The following is a 22,081-nucleotide window of genomic DNA, read 5'->3' on the forward strand; positions in this document are numbered from 1 at the left end:
TTTCTGAGCAGTACTCTGAAAGCTCTTTTGTGTTGATCACATAAGGTCAGTTGTCAGCTGCACTGTCATGTCAGACCGTACAAATCCATGTAGATTAGTGTAGACCTGGGCATCCCATGCAGCTCTCAAGCACAACACTGCACTCTGAAGTCTAAAGTTAATGATGGAAGGGGAGAGTGCTGAGACTGCAATACATTCCTCATGACAGCTGTGCTGCTGCATGAGAAAAACATACACCATACGTATCTAACATACTTTATAGCATTACAATGCTATGTGTGTGCCCACAAAAGTTCAAGCTCAGGCAGCCATACTGCTGCTGGCTCAGTCATCTAGAAAAAAAAACAACAATCACAGCTGTGAGGAGAAAAAACACTTTTTTTCTGTGGAAGCACACAACTTCCTCTTAATGAAAATATGTCCTCTTGGCTACCAAAATGTGGGCAGTGCAACCCCCCTCTATGTAATACTTCTGAACGCTCTAAGACCTAAAAAGGATTTCCAGACACCACTTGTTTTCTTAGAGTTCAAAACAGGCAGGCTTCTTCCAGTCAGGATCCTAAGTTAGGGGCACATTACGATCGCGGTGTTCCCGCATCCTCCGGGCCGGCAAAAGCCACCGCCGGCCGCCCGGAGGATGCGGAAAAACCGCTTGGGGAGGCACAAAAGACCCACCGCCAAATTAGGATGGCGGTGGGTCTCAAAGTCGGTCTACAGCTTTTCCGCTGCGGTCGCCTTCCGACCGCGGCGGAAATGCTCTAACATGGCTGGCGGTGTCTATCAGACACCGCCATTCATATTGGGATGGCGGAAAACAGATGCCTTTCCGCGGCGGATTCTCCGCCGTGGAAAGGCATACAGTGATTTATTTGGGGGCCCGTTGCGGGCCCCCAGGGTGATTGGAGGGGTGGGGGGTGCACATGGGGGTACCTATTGTACCCCCCTGCATTTGCGTGCACTAAGCGGCAGGCACCGCGCGGTGCCTGCCGCTTTGTGCATGCAAATGCTAAGCATGCATATTTAACCTTGCGGCGGGTGCTGCTTCAAGCAGCACCCGCCGCAATGTCAAATATTGAAGATGTGACCGCCAGGCTGGCGGTCACATCCTAATTGCACTGGAGGGACCGCCGCTGCCCCTGCGGACGGTCCCTCCTCCTCTAGGGTGGCGGACGGACGCAGGTCCGTCCACCATCCTAATAAGCCCCTTAGTTAGCAAAAGGTTAGATTCACAAGCCCTTAAAAAAGCTTTGAGGTCCAGAGTTTCATGGAGACACAGTTAGTAGTCTTCCTCTGTTATAGACCACTCTTTAGATGAAAAGTGGCTGAGCAGCTGTGATTGGCAAATACCCTTAATAAATGAAATTGAAGTTCTCACGCTGCTGCCAACATGGGTTTACCCCACTGAGACACAGTTCTGCCTCAGCAGGCACTCTATCCCGGTTTATATATGCCACAGAAATCAACATTCTCAGATCTAAGTCTCACTGAGATGTCTTACGATGACTGTGCAAACTCTCTGAAAACTCAATACATTTCAGCCTCAAGATGATGAAGGAAACCCCTCACACTCTTTGGGAACAGCTGCTTAATCCACAGGCTGTGAAACTTTCCTCTGTGAGTTTGAGATTCCAGTCTGTCAAAGGAGGTAAGTTTTATGAGTCCTCCGGGGGGACTCCACAGTTTAGGGCAGAGATCTCTGTATAGTAAAGTACTAGGGGAAAAAAAGGTTTAACTAAAAAAAATGTAATACAAATAGCTTTAAAATACAATAAATGTTAATGTAAATTCATTTTATATATGTATTTTAAGTGAAAAACAAAAGAAAAAATGCTAAAGCACTGTTACCTTTATCTTGAATTAATTATTTAATAATTGACAAGTATAAATTAAATTACCATTATTTTTCTGGAGTGTAAATTAAATAATACATTCTCCATAAAGAAAAATAATAGATATTCCTAACATGCTTTAGTGAACTATAAAATTAATTATAAGAAATGGAATTGTATTTAAAAGGTTACATACATTTTTACATTGAAAAATGGTTGGTAAAATATTTTAAAATATGTTTATATATTTGTGACAATATAATACATTTATTTCTATTTTTAACTATTTTCAGTTTTTCAATTTAAAATTATTACTAGAGATTTATTTAAAGTCCCTACCTCCATTATTTTCTATTGGATGGTGTTACGGTATCAGTGGTTGGACATGTGCAGGGCTTAGCTTATTACCATTTTGGCAGTGGTCACTTACACTCGTAAAGTTTTCTCTACTCCTTTTTCAGGGAGTGCGACTTGTAAGTCACACTTTTTTGAGTAACTTTACATTCAGGTAGTACACTTACAACGGTGTAGGATTTGTTTGTGAATCAGCACCTTAGTGTGTCAATCACTTCTCATTCATATTATTTAATATAGACGATAGAACTAGGTTTCTACAGATTTCCTGACCTAAGTTAAAGAAAATATGTTTTAACAATACTTTTAAAAAAAAGGCAGCTGACTGCTGCCTATTACTTTTACATAACACTTAAGGTCATGTTGCTCATTTAAATGAGGTTGTCGGGCACACCATGCATTTGGCTTATTATTTTTCATAGCACAACAACATTTTTTTTTTTTTACATAGCACAATTACAGATAACTCCCCCAGTGTTAAATGTGCCATTTTAAAAACAAGAAATGCTTGCTTTCGTTGTTGATATCCAGGTTTGCCCTGAGATGTCACATGGATGTTTCTAAGGACTGTCTTTTAGGCAGCATATGCATTTGAGCTCATGTTAGTGCTGACTTTACAAAATAATCACTCCCCCCTATCTTAACTAATGTTAAAATCAGCACACCCAGTATTTGCCTGAGCAAAGAGGTTAAAATGGAATTTGTGTGTAAGTAATGTAAAGAAAATGTGACAAAGCACGCATTTCCTATAGGAGTGTGCAGAATGTTCCATAGTCTGCTGAATTTGAGGATCCACATTGCTCTTTAACACGGAGTTCTGTCCAAATTCTGCCGATTGCCATGTGGGGGAATCTTTCTCCTGCGTGGCTGCAGAATCTGTGAGTGTTAGCGAGATTTGGCATCCCCTAGCATGATTTTCTAACGCGGGCGGTTGCTGATGTTCACAAACGGTCACAGTCAGAGGGCTGCCGTTTGAGTAGATTTGCTGCCACCCAAGTAGATTTGCACAACGGATGATGCTGTCTGTGCTGATTTTCAGAGATGCTCTCACTACCGGTGCTAAATTGCAGCATGAGCTGCATATTTTCTGCCCGTTGGCAGAATTCCACAGAATCTCACAGAGTTGATCTATAACTCCACGCAATTCTGAGGTTAAAACTCCACAAGTTTAGCCCACCCCTAAATTCTTGCAGGTTGAGAATAGTTCCAGTAATATACAATGAAACCACTTAAAATGTGTTAATGTAGTTGCTGTTATGATATTGATAACAGTTGACAAATATTTACAACATCACTTTGTCGTTTGTCAACTTTATGAAGTATAAGGTAAATATCATAGTTCACTTTTTTAGATATCATTTAATTCTTAGAAATCCAGCATCATTTAATAAATAAATGACGTCTTTTGCATGGAAAAGCCCCCCTACCTTTGGTTACATATCTGTTTATATGTAGGAAGTGCCAAATAAAATTTTTAAGTTGCCTGTCTTTTCCAATTATTATATGTTGGCTGCATTTTCAAGCCATTGTCTGCTATGACTTCAGTATCTGATCCTACACATCTAAAACACGTCCAGGAATGTGATTGACTGTAATCTCACAATGCTTCCTATATACCAGCTTACACGAAGGAGACACTGTTGCTGTGTAATTTAAAGTAATGTTTTGATAATATACAAGGTAAGACTATTTTTTTTACTACAGAGAAAAATATTGATGTAAATAATTGTTCAATTTAGAATTCTTTTAGTATTATGATTTTTTCGTGGGTTGTTGGTTTGGTAAGAGTAAAGAGGGGAAGTGTTTTAAGGTAAATATCCTTTGTTTTAGTTTTATAGTTTAGTTGCTAATTTTTATATTTTTTTTATAATTTTTATATTTTTGGTGTTTTTGATATGTTGTTATATTTGTGTTTTATATTTTGTAATATTTATTTTCCATGGTTAAGCTGTTAATCATTTTATAATTATTCATTAACAACAATTTATTTTTATTTTTTCTTAAGTTGGTTATGTTTTTCAAATGTTCTATATTAAGCAGTTTTTTGTCACATGCATATTTGTTTGTATGGATAATTTCTTATAATGGTTGATTTTTTATAAATGTAATTATGTTTTCTGTTTAGAGGGTTGTTAGGTTTGTAGGGGAGTAGGGTAGGAAAGCAGAGGTTGTGACCCTGATTCCACTGGGGCTGTCTAATCTGCAAACGTAATATTTTGTTTATAATCTGCCCCCACGTGCCGGAATACATTTAATAATATTTTCTTAAAATATATATATATATATATATTCAATCAGGTGACCTGGCCCAATCAGGCACCCAAGATTGTCAAAGTAAGGAACCGCGGGGGAGCTCCACAGTCCCTGCAGCCCCAGTCGGCTATCCTACACCGGCTGCTCAATTCTCCCACCCACAGTCAACCCAGGCAGGAGTCTTCTTTCTCCCTTGTCCTGCTCTTTTCAGACTAAGGGAGTAGAAGGCAGCTAATTGTGCTCCCAGGCCTCCCGAAGAGCAGTTTTATGAGCATGATAGTGCTCGATCTTCTCCCCGGGGTGGAAGTCCCCAGGGAGATTAGACTAAAAGAAGCACTCACTTACCCTTCTCCCTGAGGAAGTTGTGGGTGGTCCATAGATAGATTAAAATACAAGGAGCACTGTGTCGTTCACTTTTCTCCCCAGGGACATGGATGACCATGAAAAGATTAAAATCTTGAAGAATTTTTTAAAATGTATACAAATATCTAAGTGTATTGTGGTGTGAAGCCACAATTCTTAAAAAAAAATGTTGGAGGTAAGGCAGTGCTCCAGAAAGCTCTGTGATCTCTAATTAGCAGATTTTGTGAACATGGGCTCATTTTGTGTACCTATGGTGGCATACAGGAGCACTAGTGTGCCCTCAAGACCCCTCATGGTTAATTGAAAATATTTGGTGATAGCATATATCTCCCAGCATCTGGTATGTATGACTCTGAGAGTGTTTTATTAGCTACACCTGTAAAGTAGAGAGAAGACCTATGTACATGGAATTTAGACTATGAAAGGTTGTATTGATAATGCCGGAGATAACATAACTCTTTGCTTTTAGTAGATTTTGTGTTGGGAAATTTTGCTATTTTCACACATTTTAATGGTGCTTGCAATGACTGCTAATAATGTATGTCTGCTGGTATGGTTGTGATTATGTCCGGTAGGCCTGAATTTAATACTTGTACCCCATTATGCAGCATACAACATGTTTGGGGGTATTGTAGAGTTGCCAATCAGCCACTGCAAGAGTATTAACTGCTACACTCCATCACCATTGGTATTTCTACATGCCAACCAGTACATATTTCTGAATTAATGAGCTATAGTTAGAAGTCTGTGTGTGTGATAAGGCATTTTCTTATTTATGAAAAAAAGTAGTGGCTGGTCAATAAATTATTGACTGTTGTTTGTTATGTGCCTAAGGACTGGGATATGAGGCCATTGAGGTCAGATCCTGTGGCCGAATCCTGCTGCACACTGCTAAATCAAATGTGCAGGTAGGGCTGTGTGGAGACAGGCGGTTGGGCGCAGAGCCTGACTGCTGCCCAGACTCTATGGTTTACCCTGCTGCAAACTGTGTGGCTTGGGCAGACTTGAGTGTTCGGGTTCAGGGCCTAGCCGCAGCCCAACTGTTTGGACAACCTATCTGTGCATGACCTTCGCTTCTGCAGCTTGGATTAAAAATTAAGTACACCTAGACAACAAAATCCAGTGATAAAATACAGTTTAAACATGAGTTATGGTTCTGGCTCCATCTTGGCAGCCACTCAAATTCACCAGTGAAGGTAAGCAAAGCACGTCATAACTTGCAGCATTCGCAATACAAAAAATACCAATTTGACATTGGCACAGAAATAACAAAACTTCAAGAGAGATAACCTGAGTTATGCACAGCCGAATTAGATTACAGATGTAAATAGAGAAGAAGTTTAAAAAAAGGACATGATAAAAAAAACGAAATTCACAGAAAAACCCAAAATCTAACGTTATCTTATAGTTAGGTTAGTTAATAAGATCTTTAAATACCTTAGGACAAAATATAGAAATTCACAGAATTAGAACTGAATCTTTATTGATAGGTAACCCATGCACAATATAACCCTTGGCTCGAGAATGTACCCTATGTCCATTCTATCCACCCACAAGTGTACTCATAGTAATTTAGTTCCAGTTTTCTTTTTTAGAATGAGGTATAACAGTATCATGTATGATGTCATCTGTGATGTCATTTGAGATGTCATCAATGATGTCATGAGTGGTGTAATATCTGAGGTCACATGCAGTGCATGATGGGGTCACATGGTGAATTTTAATAATTTCTAGGTTTTAAATCTAGGACCTGGTCTCATCTAAATGCCTATCTGTAAATCCACTTTAAGTTTTGTTTGCCTTCCCTCAAGAAAAAGAGAGGCGTTGTGTGGATGTTTTGCGCGGTGAGCTCCGGTCCCGCTGCACTGACCCGCCCTTCAGAGTCTGAGGCTCATCCACTGGAGCACTTTTGTGTGAATTTAATTGTTCAACGAGCCCGGCCTGCCTAGCCATCTCAAGGATCAAACACAGAGATTGCAGAGACGGTCGAGATGAAAATCGGGAGGTGAGCAGGCATGGGAGGCGAGATGGATTTTTCCGCTTGCTGGTGTAAAGCGCAAGATTAATGCTACATGAAAAAATACGCAATACAGAAAAGCTTTTAAAAAAAACGAACTGCATTTACAAACTGTCTTCATTCATGATGCAAGAGCAGTCAGTATGCATTCAGGAACTAATAAAGTTTTGGCACGCTGCTGTCTGACTGAAGAAAAAAACGGACTCACCTGTTTGTAATCTGCACTCTGGAAAACAACTTAAACCGCAGTGCTAACCTATGCGGCCAGTCAAAGGCAGAGACTTTTTACCCGTGATCAAGCCTCGCAGGAGGAGAAACGCGTTGGGTGTGCTTTACCTGTGCAATTTTTAACATGGAATAAAAGCCTTTTTCCTGAGTTTCACCGGGTGTCAGTGTGCCTTCCCTCAAGAAAAAGAGAGGCGTTGTGTGGATGTTTTGCGCGGTGAGCTCCGGTCCCGCTGCACTGACCCGCCCTTCAGAGTCTGAGGCTCATCCACTGGAGCACTTTTGTGTGAATTTAATTGTTCAATGAGCCCGGCCTGCCTAGCCATCTCAAGGATCAAACACAGAGACTGCAGAGACGGTCGAGATGAAAATCGGGAGGTGAGCAGGCATGGGAGGCGAGATGGATTTTTCCGCTTGCTGGTGTAAAGCGCAAGATTATTGCTACATGAAAAAATACGCAATACAGAAAAGCTTTTAAAAAAAACGAACTGCATTTACAAACTGTCTTCATTCATGACGCAAGAGCAGTCAGTATGCATTCAGGAACTAATAAAGTTTTGTCACGCTGCTGTCTGACTGAAGAAAAAAACAGACTCACCTGTTTGTAATCTGCACTCTGGAAAACAACTTAAACCGCAGTGCTAACCTATGCGGCCAGTCAAAGGCAGAGACTTTTTACCCGTGATCAAGCCTCGCAGGAGGAGAAACGCGTTGGGTGTGCTTTACCTGTGCAATTTTTAACATGGAATGAAAGCCTTTTTCCTTAGTTTCACCGGGTGTCAGTGTGCCTTCCCTCAAGAAAAAGAGAGGCGTTGTGTGGATGTTTTGCGCGGTGAGCTCCGGTCCCGCTGCACTGACCCGCCCTTCAGAGTCTGAGGCTCATCCACTGGAGCACTTTTGTGTGAATTTAATTGTTCAATGAGCCCGGCCTGCCTAGCCATCTCAAGGATCAAACACAGAGACTGCAGAGACGGTCGAGATGAAAATCGGGAAGTGAGCAGGCATGGGAGGCGAGATGGATTTTTCCGCTTGCTGGTGCAATGCGCAAGATTAATGCTACATGAAAAAATACGCAATACAGAAAAGCTTTTAAAAAAAACAAACTGCATTTACAAACTGTCTTCATTCATGATGCAAGAGCAGTCAGTATGCATTCAGGAACTAATAAAGTTTTGGCACGCTGCTGTCTGACTGAAGAAAAAAACGGACTCACCTGTTTGTAATCTGCACTCTGGAAAACAACTTAAACCGCAGTGCTAACCTATGCGGCCAGTCAAAGGCAGAGACTTTTTACCCGTGATCAAGCCTCGCAGGAGGAGAAACGCGTTGGGTTTGCTTTACCTGTGCAATTTTTAACATGGAATAAAAGCCTTTTTCCTGAGTTTCACCGGGTGTCAGTGTGCCTTCCCTCAAGAAAAAGAGAGGCGTTGTGTGGATGTTTTGCGCGGTGAGCTCCGGTCCCCCTGCACTGACCCGCCCTTCAGAGTCTGAGGCTCATCCACTGGAGCACTTTTGTGTGAATTTAATTGTTCAATGAGCCCGGCCTGCCTAGCCATCTCAAGGATCCAACACAGAGACTGCAGAGACGGTCGAGATGAAAATCGGGAGGTGAGCAGGCATGGGAGGCGAGATGGATTTTTCCGCTTGCTGGTGTAAAGCGCAAGATTAATGCTACATGAAAAAATACGCAATACAGAAAAGCTTTTAAAAAAAACGAACTGCATTTACAAACTGTCTTCATTCATGACGCAAGAGCAGTCAGTATGCATTCAGGAACTAATAAAGTTTTGGCACGCTTCTGTCTGACTGAAGAAAAAAACGGACTCACCTGTTTGTAATCTGCACTCTGGAAAACAACTTAAACCGCAGTGCTAACCAATGCGGCCAGTCAAAGGCAGAGACTTTTTACCCGTGATCAAGCCTCGCAGGAGGAGAAACGCGTTGGGTGTGCTTTACCTGTGCAATTTTTAACATGGAATAAAAGCCTTTTTCCTGAGTTTCACCGGGTGTCAGTGTGCCTTCCCTCAAGAAAAAGAGAGGCGTTGTGTGGATGTTTTGCGCGGTGAGCTCCGGTCCCGCTGCACTGACCCGCCCTTCAGAGTCTGAGGCTCATCCACTGGAGCACTTTTGTGTGAATTTAATTGTTCAATGAGCCCGGCCTGCCTAGCCATCTCAAGGATCAAACACAGAGACTGCAGAGACGGTCGAGATGAAAATCGGGAGGTGAGCAGGCATGGGAGGCGAGATGGATTTTTCCGCTTGCTGGTGTAATGCGCAAGATTAATGCTACATGAAAAAATACGCAATACAGAAAAGCTTTTAAAAAAACCGAACTGCATTTACAAACTGTCTTCATTCATGACGCAAGAGCATTCAGTATGCATTCAGGAACTAATAAAGTTTTGGCACGCTGCTGTCTGACTGAAGAAAAAAACGGACTCACCTGTTTGTAATCTGCACTCTGGAAAACAACTTAAACCGCAGTGCTAACCTATGCGGCCAGTCAAAGGCAGAGACTTTTTACCCGTGATCAAGCCTCGCAGGAGGAGAAACGCGTTGGGTGTGCTTTACCTGTGCAATTTTTAACATGGAATAAAAGCCTTTTTCCTGAGTTTCACCGGGTGTCAGTGTGCCTTCCCTCAAGAAAAAGAGAGGCGTTGTGTGGATGTTTTGCGCGGTGAGCTCCGGTCCCGCTGCACTGACCCGCCCTTCAGAGTCTGAGGTTCATCTACTGGAGCACTTTTGTGTGAATTTAATTGTTCAATGAGCCCGGCCTGCCTAGCCATCTCAAGGATCCAACACAGAGACTGCAGAGACGGTCGAGATGAAAATCGGGAGGTGAGCAGGCATGGGAGGCGAGATGGATTTTTCCGCTTGCTGGTGTAAAGCGCAAGATTAATGCTACATGAAAAAATACGCAATACAGAAAAGCTTTTAAAAAAAACGAACTGCATTTACAAACTGTCTTCATTCATGACGCAAGAGCAGTCAGTATGCATTCAGGAACTAATAAAGTTTTGGCACACTTCTGTCTGACTGAAGAAAAAAACGGACTCACCTGTTTGTAATCTGCACTCTGGAAAACAACTTAAACCGCAGTGCTAACCTATGCGGCCAGTCAAAGGCAGAGACTTTTTACCCGTGATCAAGCCTCGCAGGAGGAGAAACGCGTTGGGTGTGCTTTACCTGTGCAATTTTTAACATGGAATAAAAGCCTTTTTCCTGAGTTTCACCGGGTGTCAGTGTGCCTTCCCTCAAGAAAAAGAGAGGCGTTGTGTGGATGTTTTGCGCGGTGAGCTCCGGTCCCGCTGCACTGACCCGCCCTTCAGAGTCTGAGGCTCATCCACTGGAGCACTTTTGTGTGAATTTAATTGTTCAATGAGCCCGGCCTGCCTAGCCATCTCAAGGATCAAACACAGAGACTGCAGAGACGGTCGAGATGAAAATCGGGAGGTGAGCAGGCATGGGAGGCGAGATGGATTTTTCCGCTTGCTGGTGTAAAGCGCAAGATTAATGCTACATGAAAAAATACGCAATGGCTAAGCACGCGATGTGAGCGGACGTGCCCGGGTTGAGCTCCGAGTAAAGCTCCCCTACCACGGGCCATTTCTCCTCCATTTCCAGTGGTGACGAGCCCACACTCGAACCGAGTGCACCCGGGAGCCCAAACCGCCACCAGCACAATTTGCAGACGAATCGGAGTGCCTGACCCTCCGACCGGCGACAGCCCCGGCAACTGCCCGCCCGGGGCTCACTTCCGGTCGGCGACCTCAACCACTGGAGACCGGGGATCCGGCCCTACAAGGTAGGCCGCGGCGCGAGTGTATTCCCCGACGCGATCCAGTGGGGGTACGAGATCACGCCACGACACCTGACACCCCCCGGCGACCCAGCCGCTCCGGGGCCCCAGACACTGACGGTGGGCACCCCACCCTGGCCCGCGGCGAACTGTGACACCGACCCTCCCTGCCTGCCGACGCTGGGGGAGCCCCACCGAGCCTTGTGGACACCGGAGTGAGATCGCACCCAGCTGATTGGGGGACCGAACTGATGCAATAGCTCCTAGGCCCCGACAACCAACAACGGACGCTGACCGGCCCTGTCCCCTGGGCCCCCTTCACCTGCCCACCGCCCTGAGCCGGACCCAGCAAGGGGAGAGAGATCTCGCCGCAGCACCTGCTACCCCCGGCGACCCAGCTACTCGGGGACCCCGGACGCTGTAAGCGGACACTCCGCACTGGCTCGTGACGAGCTGTAGCATCGGACCACCTTACCCGTCGTCACTGGGGACGTCCCGCCGGGCTTAGTGGACGCAGGAGGGAGATCGGACTCGACTGTTTGGGGACCCACGCGGACGATATTACCCCTGGGCCCAAACGACCAGCAACGGAGGCTGCAGGGTCCTATCTTCTGGGCCCCCGTGCCCGCCCACCACCCTGACATAGACACTAACCGGCGCCGGACCTGTCCGGCGTTCGGGGGCCTGGCCCACACGGCGCGCAGACTGCGACCACAAAGGAGCGGCCCCCCTGGCAGCCGGCCCTACATTGGGAGGATTGCCCAGGCCTGAACGGGTGGGGAACCAGAGTGGCCCCGCGCTCGTCACCTCTACTGCCTTCCGCTGAGCTGCGCGGAGCCCCACGCGGCGCTTGGCGGCGCCTGGAGTCGCCCGGCAGAGCGTACCTTCCCAGGCTCAGGGGCGGGCGCGATCGGAGAGACCAAGCGGCCCGGCCTGGCGGACCGCCGCGAGGCACAGCCGGGAGGTGACTTGCAAAAAAGACGCTCGCAGAGGCACCCGGCACACTTGGGAGGTCCCATAACAGTCACAACACAGCCATCTCGTCCTCCCCAGACGGGGTCATAGCGCCAAATCCTGAAGATCAGCGGTATAGCGGTCCCCTCCTCCCCGCGGACCACGCGCCGCCCGGCACGAGTGGAGCAGAGTACCTAACCAGGAGGCCCACGCGCACAGGCCCAAACAGTGTTCATTGCGGGAGCCAGCCCGACCGGCTGCCTCGCTGCGCCGACCGGCCACATGTCAGGGGGGACCAGGGCTAAGACCGGCACCGGTGGGACTCTGAACAAAGGAAAGATGGCGAAGAACTCAGAGACAGACCAAACCGCCTCCAAACTGGACACTATGCTGGCGGCCATGGAGCGCCTAGAGGAATCCATGCAGCTGACCCGTACGTCACTAGAGAACAGGATCGATAAGGTAGCAGTGGACCTGACACTTCTCCGAGCGGACCACAGGAAACTGTCCGACCGCACCACGGCCCTGGAACATACGATAGCGGAGACCTCGCCCAAGCTGGCACAGACAGATAAGCACGTCCGAGACCTGCTCAACCGGGTGGAGTTCCTCGAAGATAGGGCGGAGGATGCAGAAGGACGGGCCAGAAGGAACAATGTACGCATAGTAGGCCTGCCGGAACGATGGGAGCGGAGGGAGACGGCGGAACACATGGAGACCTGGCTCAGGGGGCTGCTACCGGAGGGCACGCTGTCGCCTCACTTTGTGGTGGAAAGAGCACACAGAGTACCATCCCGCCCACCCCCGGAGGGCTCTAACCCGAGACCAATGCTTATGCGGGTGCTGAACTACCGTGACCGGGACGCCATCCTCCGCGAAACGCGGAAACTGTCGGACATACGGGTGGACAACGCCAAGGTGATGTTTTTCCCTGATTACACCATACAAGTTCAACGACAGCGTCAATCGTTCCTCGTGGTGAAGCAACGGCTCAGGCGCCTGGCTCTCAAGTACTCACTGCTGTTCCCGGCACGCCTCAGAGTAGTGGTACAGGACAGGACCCACTTCTTCGATTCTCCAGAGGCGGCGGCGACCTGGCTGGATTCGGGAGTGGACGCGAACCACGGGCCCGCACCGATGGAGCAACGCCGTAACCGGGGCACCCGCAGGCAGAGGCAGCGGCGCGTCTCGAGGGCCGGATCACCGGCCGTGGACACAGCAGTCGGCCCCACTCCGGAGCAGATTCAGAACGAACAACGAGAGGCCCTCCGGATAACAGCTGAGATCAGCGGATCACAATCACCTATCCTGATCTCCAACGCCAGCCCACGGTCACGCGGGAGCGAAGACGACGATTCCATGTACGGACTGCCTGATGATCCGAACATAGAGGGCCTGCCGGATGTCACTCCCCAAACATCGGACCTAATAGCATAGGCAACCCTCCTCAACCTAGCCCTGGCTAGGCCACTGCCACTGTCATCATGGAGCAGCTTGATCACTTCCAAGGCTGACCCGATCGAGGGTCCACACCGACACTCCTGGGGGCCCCGGTGGCCGCGACCGGCCCCGTCCCTGGGGTCTATTCTCTATTCCCGAACCCCCCCCACCTGCCGGCCGGTCGTGGAGTCGCCGCGGCCGCCGGGAGGGGTGCCGGAGCGGTTCCGCAGGAGCACCACCGGAATCGCAGTTTTGGTGGGGTGGACGGACCCCTAGAGGTGAGTGCCCCCCCCCCGGGGGACTAACGGTTGAGATCCACCCTGGGACTAACCATACGAGTCCAGTGACATTGGGAACTCTGGCCCGTCTGCGGGCACTGCCACTGACTTTTTGGTGCCCTTTGACCCACTGCCCGTGGAGGGGAGCCACCACGGCTCTCTTGGCGTACCACACTACCCTGTTCTACCTTAGTGCTGTACTTTGTCATCCCCCCATTGAACTCACGGATTGATTGAGCTCGATAGAGCGTTTGGGCGGCGACTTGTTTTGTTGTTGCCCTTTTGGTATTATGTTTCTGTTCAAGTTCCTCTTTTTGAGACTAGTGTTGGCACTGAAGTGTTGCAGCGTACATCCCTGGGTCTGTGGGTGGAGGCGGGGGAGGGGGGAAAAGATAGTCATTGTTAACTGCTGCTGTGGTTGTGTGGGCGGGGCGGGCTGGGGGCTGGGGCGGGGGCTTTGTGCTTGGGCGAAATGAATACTGTGATGGCTACAGTTAAATTTTGTACCTGGAATGTCAGGGGCATGCACACACCCTCACGTAGATATCAGGTGTACTCTTATCTTAAAAGACATCAGATCCAGATTGCACTACTGCAGGAGACACACCTGGTCGCCGCTGAGGTAGCCGCGCTCCGCCGTAGGTGGAGGGGGCAGATATTCGCCACGACCTTTTCAGCGTATGCGCGAGGGACCCTGATCTGGGTTCGGCCTGGGGTTCCGTTTGCACTGACACACAGTAATGTCGACTCCGAGGGACGCTATGTCTTCATACAGGGCAGACTAGATGGGCAGCAGATTGTCATCGCCTCCATCTACGCACCTAACGTAGAGCAAGGGAAATTCTTCACGCGATTATCGGCGGTAGTTGCGCCTTGGCCAGACGTACCCCTGTTGTTGGGTGGGGATTACAATTGCGTACTGGATGTCTCCCTTGACCGCTCGTCCCCCCCGGTGGCAGCCGCCCCAGTGCGGGCGGCCTCCAGGGCCCTACTTGATTGGGCTACACAGTGGAACTTACAGGATGCCTGGCGAGTCAGAAATCCCACCGCCCGAGTGTATTCCTACTACTCGGGAGCTCACTCGTTGCATGTCAGGCTTGACAGGTACATGCTGTCCCGCGACCTGCTTCCCTCCGTGACAGACGCTGACTACCTAGGACGGACGCACTCGGACCATAACCCACACACTCTAATATATGGATGGAGGCGCCCGCGCCCGCCTGTACCCACGTGGCGCTTGCAACCAGATCTCCTGCTCAACACCCCATTCCGAGAGGAGATATCCAGGAGGATCATACAGTATTTCGAGGACAATAGTGACTCGACCCCCTCCCCGAGGACCGAGTGGGACGCCTTCAAGGCGGTGACCAGGGGTAGCTGCCTCGGTGTACAGGCGAGCCTGCGAGGCCAGGTGGAGAGAGATCTGATACGGGCGGAAGAGGCACTACTGGATAAAGAACGGGAAGCGGCGGAGGGCGATGACTCCCAGCTGATCTCAGCCAGGGCGGATCATGCTGTTTTGATGGAGCGCCTGAAGAACATTAATTTCGCAGCACACTCCGCACGCACCCACAATGCAGGTGACAAACCTGGTAGGCTCCTATCGTGGCTGGTACGACAGGACTCACAGTCCGCGTCGGTCCTGTCGATCCGCACGGCCCAGGGCGTTGAGGTCTACACCCAGCAACAGATTCACGAAGCGTTCACGTCGCATTACAGGTCCTTGTACAGCTCACGGCTACGGGCCACAGTGGAGGAGATCACGGACTACCTGGCGACACTGCAGCTCCCGACAGCTACTGCTGCCCACCAGACAGAGCTAGGTGCCGCACTCACCGGTGAGGAATTACGGGAGGTGATCTTCTCCCTCTCCAATGGCAACGCACCGGGCCCTGACGGACTCCCGGCTGAGTTCTACAAAGCCTACTCACTGGTGCTCATACCGGAACTGTTGAAGGTGTATAAGGCGGCATCGGACGATGCTGAACTCCCGGCGTCCCTGAATGAAGCTAACGTGGTCTCCCTGCTAAAACCGGGTAGAGAAGCGAATGAACTAGGCTCGTACAGACCATTAGCGCTCCTCAACACCGATTACAAAATCTTAGCAGCGACGCTGGCTCGGAGGCTTGCGCCACTGGTCCCCACACTGGTGCACTCCGATCAGAACGGCTTCGTGCCCACCCGGAGCACGTCATACAATCTACGCCGCTTTTTCAGAATCCAACGGTATGCGACCCCCGCCTGGCCGAGCTCAGGATGCATCATACTCGACCTGGAAAAAGCGTTCGACTCGGTGGAGTGGCCGTATCTCCTCCGAGTCCTCGAGAAATATGAACTGGGTGATGCCTATGTCCAGATGGTAGGACTTCTCTATCAAGAGCCCGAGGTACGAGTCCGGACTGGGCGGTTGTTCTCTGACAGGATCCGCATTGGGAGGGGTACCAGGCAGGGCTGCCCCCTCTCCCCTCTATTATTCGCCCTGGCGATGGAGCCGTTGGCGGAACTGCTCCGCAACTCCGGCGACACCTGGGGCATCCCACTGGCAGATGGCATCCACTCGGTGTCTCTGTACGCCGACGACTTATTGTTATATATCAGAGACCTCACCTGTATACCTGCGGCAATCACGGACATCTTCCAAATGTTTGGGGACATGTCGGGGCTCCGCGTCAACTGGGCCAAATCGGGAGCCTATGCATTCAGTGGCGAGATGCCGCAATGTGATGTGCGCATGATGGGGGAGACACTCCGGTGGCACCCGACGGTATTCAGGTACCTGGGGATCTTGATATATCGAGACCCTGTGGACCTCCTGGAGGGCAACCTGGTGAGGGCTATATCCTCGCTCTCGGCCCAGGTCACGTTCTGGAACTCCCTCCCGCTGAATGTGCTGGCCAGAGTGTCGCTAACCAAGATGATAATGCTCCCCCGGCTCCTCTATTATTATACTAACCTGCCAGTGTATGTACCGGCGCGCATATTCAAAGAGCTGGAAACCCTCACCAGGCGCCTCGTCTGGAATAAAGGGAGACCCCGGGTAGCGTTGAAGACCCTATACGCGGCCACGGACGCTGGAGGCCTGGCGGTTCCCAATCAGGAGCTATATTACTTAGCAGCCCAGCTGCAATGGGTCGCTTACTGGCTGAGTGGCAAGAACCTCACGGCCACGATTGACACCACCCTGTCCCCCGTGCAGGTGCTGACACTCTTCCACCCCCTAACGCGGGGCCGGCCCCCCGCTCAGGTCCATGTAGCAGTCGCGAGGCGGTGCTTTGTGCGGAGCCTCAAACTCACCAAAAGTACGGTACCCTATGCTCCGAATCTACCTCTACTAGGAACTCCCTTGGGTGCTGGCATGCTGTCCTCGGCCGAGCTGCGCAGTTGGACTGCGGCGGACTTGGACGAACTGGGCGGCCTGTACAGCGACGGAGAGTTGTTGCCCTTCGAGGCCTTGGCCGCGGATACTGATCTGCCAGCGGGACAATTTCTGGCACACGCCAGACTCCTCCGTGAGCTAACGAAGGCATGGGGTGACATGAGCCACGAGCCACCCACTCATCTGCTCATCCAGTACCTACATGTGATGGGCGATGGCTCCCATATAGTGCACTGGTTAGCACAAGCACTGCACAGTCATACCCAATTCTCCTCCCACAGATTGAGGGAGAAGTGGGCGACCGACCGAGGTTACGACTGGACAGACAAGCAGTGGGCCGCGGTATTAGCGGGCGCCAGGAATATTCCTCGCAACGCGCGCTTTAAGACCATCCAATATTACATCATCCATCGCGCGTATTTGTCTCCAGACAAACTGAATCGCTACTTCGGACTCACGTCGTCGGCGTGTCCCAGATGCGGCCTCCTGGACTCGGACTTCCTGCACGCACTCTGGAGTTGCGCCCACCTCACCTTGTACTGGTCGGCGGTCACAGACACACTGACGGCGGCCACAGGCGATACCCTCCCCAAGACGTGGGAGGTATGCCTGCTGGGACTCTACAAAAGAACCAAGCAGACCAAGCTACGGGCGTGTTTCTGGGACTTGGGCCTCATCACGGCTAAGCGCCTTATCACGAAACGGTGGAAAAGTGCCACCCCACCGCGCCCTGCAGACTGGCGTCGCTCTCTGGGCAACTGGGCATGCGCGGAGAGTGTGTCTCTGCACAGGGAAGAGACCGCGGGCCTACGGAAGTACCCGATCGCCCAGGATTGGGACACTGCCCTGAATGCGTACCATCGGGCGTGCACACAGGCCGGTATAGAATGCCATCCTGACGCGGAATAGAGGGGACCCAATTGACTGCTCTCTGGACATGACGCGGGCTTGTAATCTGCACTCTGGAAAACAACTTAAACCGCAGTGCTAACCTATGCGGCCAGTCAAAGGCAGAGACTTTTTACCCGTGATCAAGCCTCGCAGGAGGAGAAACGCGTTGGGTGTGCTTTACCTGTGCAATTTTTAACATGGAATAAAAGCCTTTTTCCTGAGTTTCACCGGGTGTCAGTGTGCCTTCCCTCAAGAAAAAGAGAGGCGTTGTGTGGATGTTTTGCGCGGTGAGCTCCGGTCCCGCTGCACTGACCCGCCCTTCAGAGTCTGAGGCTCATCCACTGGAGCACTTTTGTGTGAATTTAATTGTTCAATGAGCACGGCCTGCCTAGCCATCTCAAGGATCAAACACAGAGACTGCAGAGACGGTCGAGATGAAAATCGGGAGGTGAGCAGGCATGGGAGGCGAGATGGATTTTTCCGCTTGCTGGTGTAAAGCGCAAGATTAATGCTACATGAAAAAATACGCAATACAGAAAAGCTTTTAAAAAAAACGAACTGCATTTACAAACTGTCTTCATTCATGACGCAAGAGCAGTCAGTATGCATTCAGGAACTAATAAAGTTTTGGCACGCTGCTGTCTGACTGAAGAAAAAAACGGACTCACCTGTTTGTAATCTGCACTCTGGAAAACAACTTAAACCGCAGTGCTAACCTATGCGGCCAGTCAAAGGCAGAGACTTTTTACCCGTGATCAAGCCTCGCAGGAGGAGAAACGCGTTGGGTGTGCTTTACCTGTGCAATTTTTAACATGGAATAAAAGCCTTTTTCCTGAGTTTCACCGGGTGTCAGTGTGCCTTCCCTCAAGAAAAAGAGAGGCGTTGTGTGGATATATATATATATATATATATATATATATATATATATATATATTCATTCAGAATGGAACCCCACCTGCCCCTTTATCCAACAACAGTCCACAGTTTTGCACAAAATGTCTATCCAACGGCAGTACACCTACAGGTTAATTAGTAAATGCTACCTCAGTGGGTAAATGCCTAGTGCTTATTCTACACTACAACTGCGTAATGGACCACAAGGAAGTGTCTACAGTGACCTTGTGGGTGTTTCATTTCAGCATTGTGATTGTTCCACGTGTGTCTTAATTCAGAAATCTGTGATAACATGAATCCTTCTATAGAGGTGACAGCGATACTGCAAAGAGGTAAATCTCCACTAAACAAAGGTCCTTCCTCTTAAATATATGAAGTAAGTGCTTATTTCTTTTGTGGAGATGTCTTCATATTCCTCGGCATCAAGAACAGGTCACCAAAATTGTCAGAAAGCGCACTGGGGGACCTCTTGTCAAGCTGTCCAACAGCCTGGCAAAAGGCAGGAATAATTTTGCATACCAATAAGGTGGACGTGATGGTGCCAAACAGGCAGAGCTTCCAAGTGATTTCCACATTTGCATACTCATAGTAATTTAAAGAAAGAACCCACTTGTCACAGTCACCACAGAACGCACTTCAATAGTATGGGAAAGGGGGCCATGTGGACACTTGATGCTGGGTGAACTGGAGACCACCCAGGGCACCCAGTGTGGTTATCCTCAATGCCCTGCAGTCCCTGCCGACTCCCTGACTCCATCGGGATTTGGCATTGCTCATGTACACAGGGAGCAGCAAAAAATGGTGTTCGTTGCCTGTGGGAGCAATTTTTTTCATCTGAAAAGTCAGCTCTCGGTCAGCTGGAACAGTTTTCCTGCCCCCCTTCCACTGGGAGCGAGCTTAGAGCCTGGTTACGAGTTTGGCGGTCTGACCGCCTGAACACCGTGGCTGGTAGAAGACTGCAGCACTGGCAGTTTTTCAATTGCTGTATTATGAGTTGACTGCACAGCCCGCGGTTTGGCTGCGACGGTCTTGCGGCAGTGGGTAATGGTTTTCCATTTCTATTGCTTGTGTGTACATTTCGACTGCACATTTGTCAAATGTACACATATGCACAATATGTGGAAAAATACCACATACCCATTGCCGGAGTCTAGCCCATATGTGGCCAGCACAGGCAATGGTATATGGTAAAAAATGGACATACGTGTATTTTGCCACAAATAGGGTCGTATTCTTCTGGGTAACGATGCTGCTGTGAAGGGGGACCTAGAAAAAGGGATCTACGTCTACGTCGACTGCTGATGGGTGGAACAGGAGAGGGATGAGCATGCACACCAAATCCTTTGTTTCTGCCGACTCAAAGCAGACAGTTCAACCATTGTGGTTGGCTTGTCGGAAAGCCAATTTGTAATTCGGACTGCAGAAGATCTCCTCTGTACCACCCTATGGCAGCTGCATTTCCCTGACTGCGACCCCATCAGGCCATTACTGTTTGCTCTCACTTTATGGGAGCTGTCAGACCACCCTTCAAGTAATAGCAAACAGCTATGTCCTGGGGGTGGATACCCAGGGACATAGGGAGCTGGCCTTGGGGGTGGGAGTTCCAGGGGCCATTAATGACTCCAGGAGGGGACCCATGCTTTGTTTTTTGTTACTCAAATACTGACACAGACAGTCACACAGCCACTCAGATGACATATGTTAGACACAGTATCACTCATTAGTAATACAGAAAGAATAGTAATTTAACATATGCAGTAGCTTAGTATATATCTTTAAGTTGCAGAATCTTTTACAAAACACTTACACTCACTGGCCACTCAAACAGCCACTTACTCACCCATACAGCCACTTATACACCCAGTCACTCATCCATAAAGCCACTCACACAGCCACTCACTCACCAATACAACTACTCACACAGCCACTCACTATTCACCCATATAGCTACTTACACAACCACTTATTCACACCCAAACAGTCACTCACACACCCACTCAGACACATATACATGGATACACACCGTCACACAGCCACTCATACAATATATGTTAGAAATAGAGTCACTCATTAGTAGTACACAAAGTATACTAATTTAACTTTTGTAGTGCTTTACTATATATGTTTAACAGTTATAAATGTTTAGAAAACACTCCCAATGACTGGATGGTGTCTCACCCATAAAGCCACTCACACAGCCACTCATTCACCAATATAGCTACTCACACAGCCACTCACTATTCACCCATATAACTACTCACACAACCACTTATTCACACCCAAACAGTCACTCACACACCCACTCATACACATATACATGGATACACACAGTCACACAGCCACTCATACAATATATGTTAGAAATAGAGTCACTCTTTAGTAGTACACAAAGTATACTAATTTAACTTTTGTAGTGCTTTAGTATATATGTTTAACAGTTATAAATGTTTAGAAAACACTCACAATGACTGTATGATGTCATCATTGAGGTCATTTGAGATGTCATCAGTGATGTCACTGACCATGTCATGAGCGATGTAATACGTGATGCCATAAGCAGTACATTGTGAGGGCATAAGTTATAGTTAGCTCAGATAACTATAACTGCTGAATTTCTGTGGTTTTGTGCATGTAAGATCTGACCCTAACTTTAAAGTCCCTGTAATCTTTGGGTTTTACTTCCGGTTGCCAGTAGTTAGTTATAGGTAGGACCTAGTTTCCATAGGAATAGTTTTTTTTACTTGCCTATATCTTTGATGCCGGTTGATGAATCTTCACTAAATATTTTTTTTAATGGGTGCTGTGGTCTTATTGTGCATGGAAATTATCAGGATGATCCATCAAGTGGGAGCCCAGAAAAAGGAGGGGGGGCAAAAAAAGTGTGTTTCCTATGTTAATTCCTATAGAGATTTTAGACACGACTTCAGCCGGAACAGTAGAACGGAATTACATCAAATTTGGCACAAACCTAGATCTTGGTCCAGAAAGCATGTATTTTGTGATTTGGTGTAAATCCGTTAATTAGTTTTGAGATATTAAAGAAAATCCAACTTTGGTTATCTAGGGTTGCAAATACTTCGCAAATATTGACAATCTTGTGCAAAGATATAATCGACTGCCAACACTTCAACCAGTAAGTGTTGACAGCCATTTTGGGACTCGCCTCAGCCGAGTCCCAAAATAAATGACAAAATAAAGAAAATGGGTCAGGGTAGAAATAACCTGCCCCCCCCTAGGCCGGGCTCTGTGGGCCTCCACGGATTTTTTTTTTTTTAGAGTTGTCATCAGTGATGTCACTGACCATGTTATGAGTAATGTAAACTGGGAAGTCATACGAAGTGCTTTTCAGGAGCGTAAGTTCTAGTTAGCTCAGGTAACTATAACTGTTGAATTTCAATAGTTTTGTAT

Source organism: Lissotriton helveticus, chromosome 10 (assembly GCF_964261635.1).
Source record: "Lissotriton helveticus chromosome 10, aLisHel1.1, whole genome shotgun sequence".
NCBI lineage: Eukaryota > Metazoa > Chordata > Amphibia > Caudata > Salamandridae > Lissotriton > Lissotriton helveticus.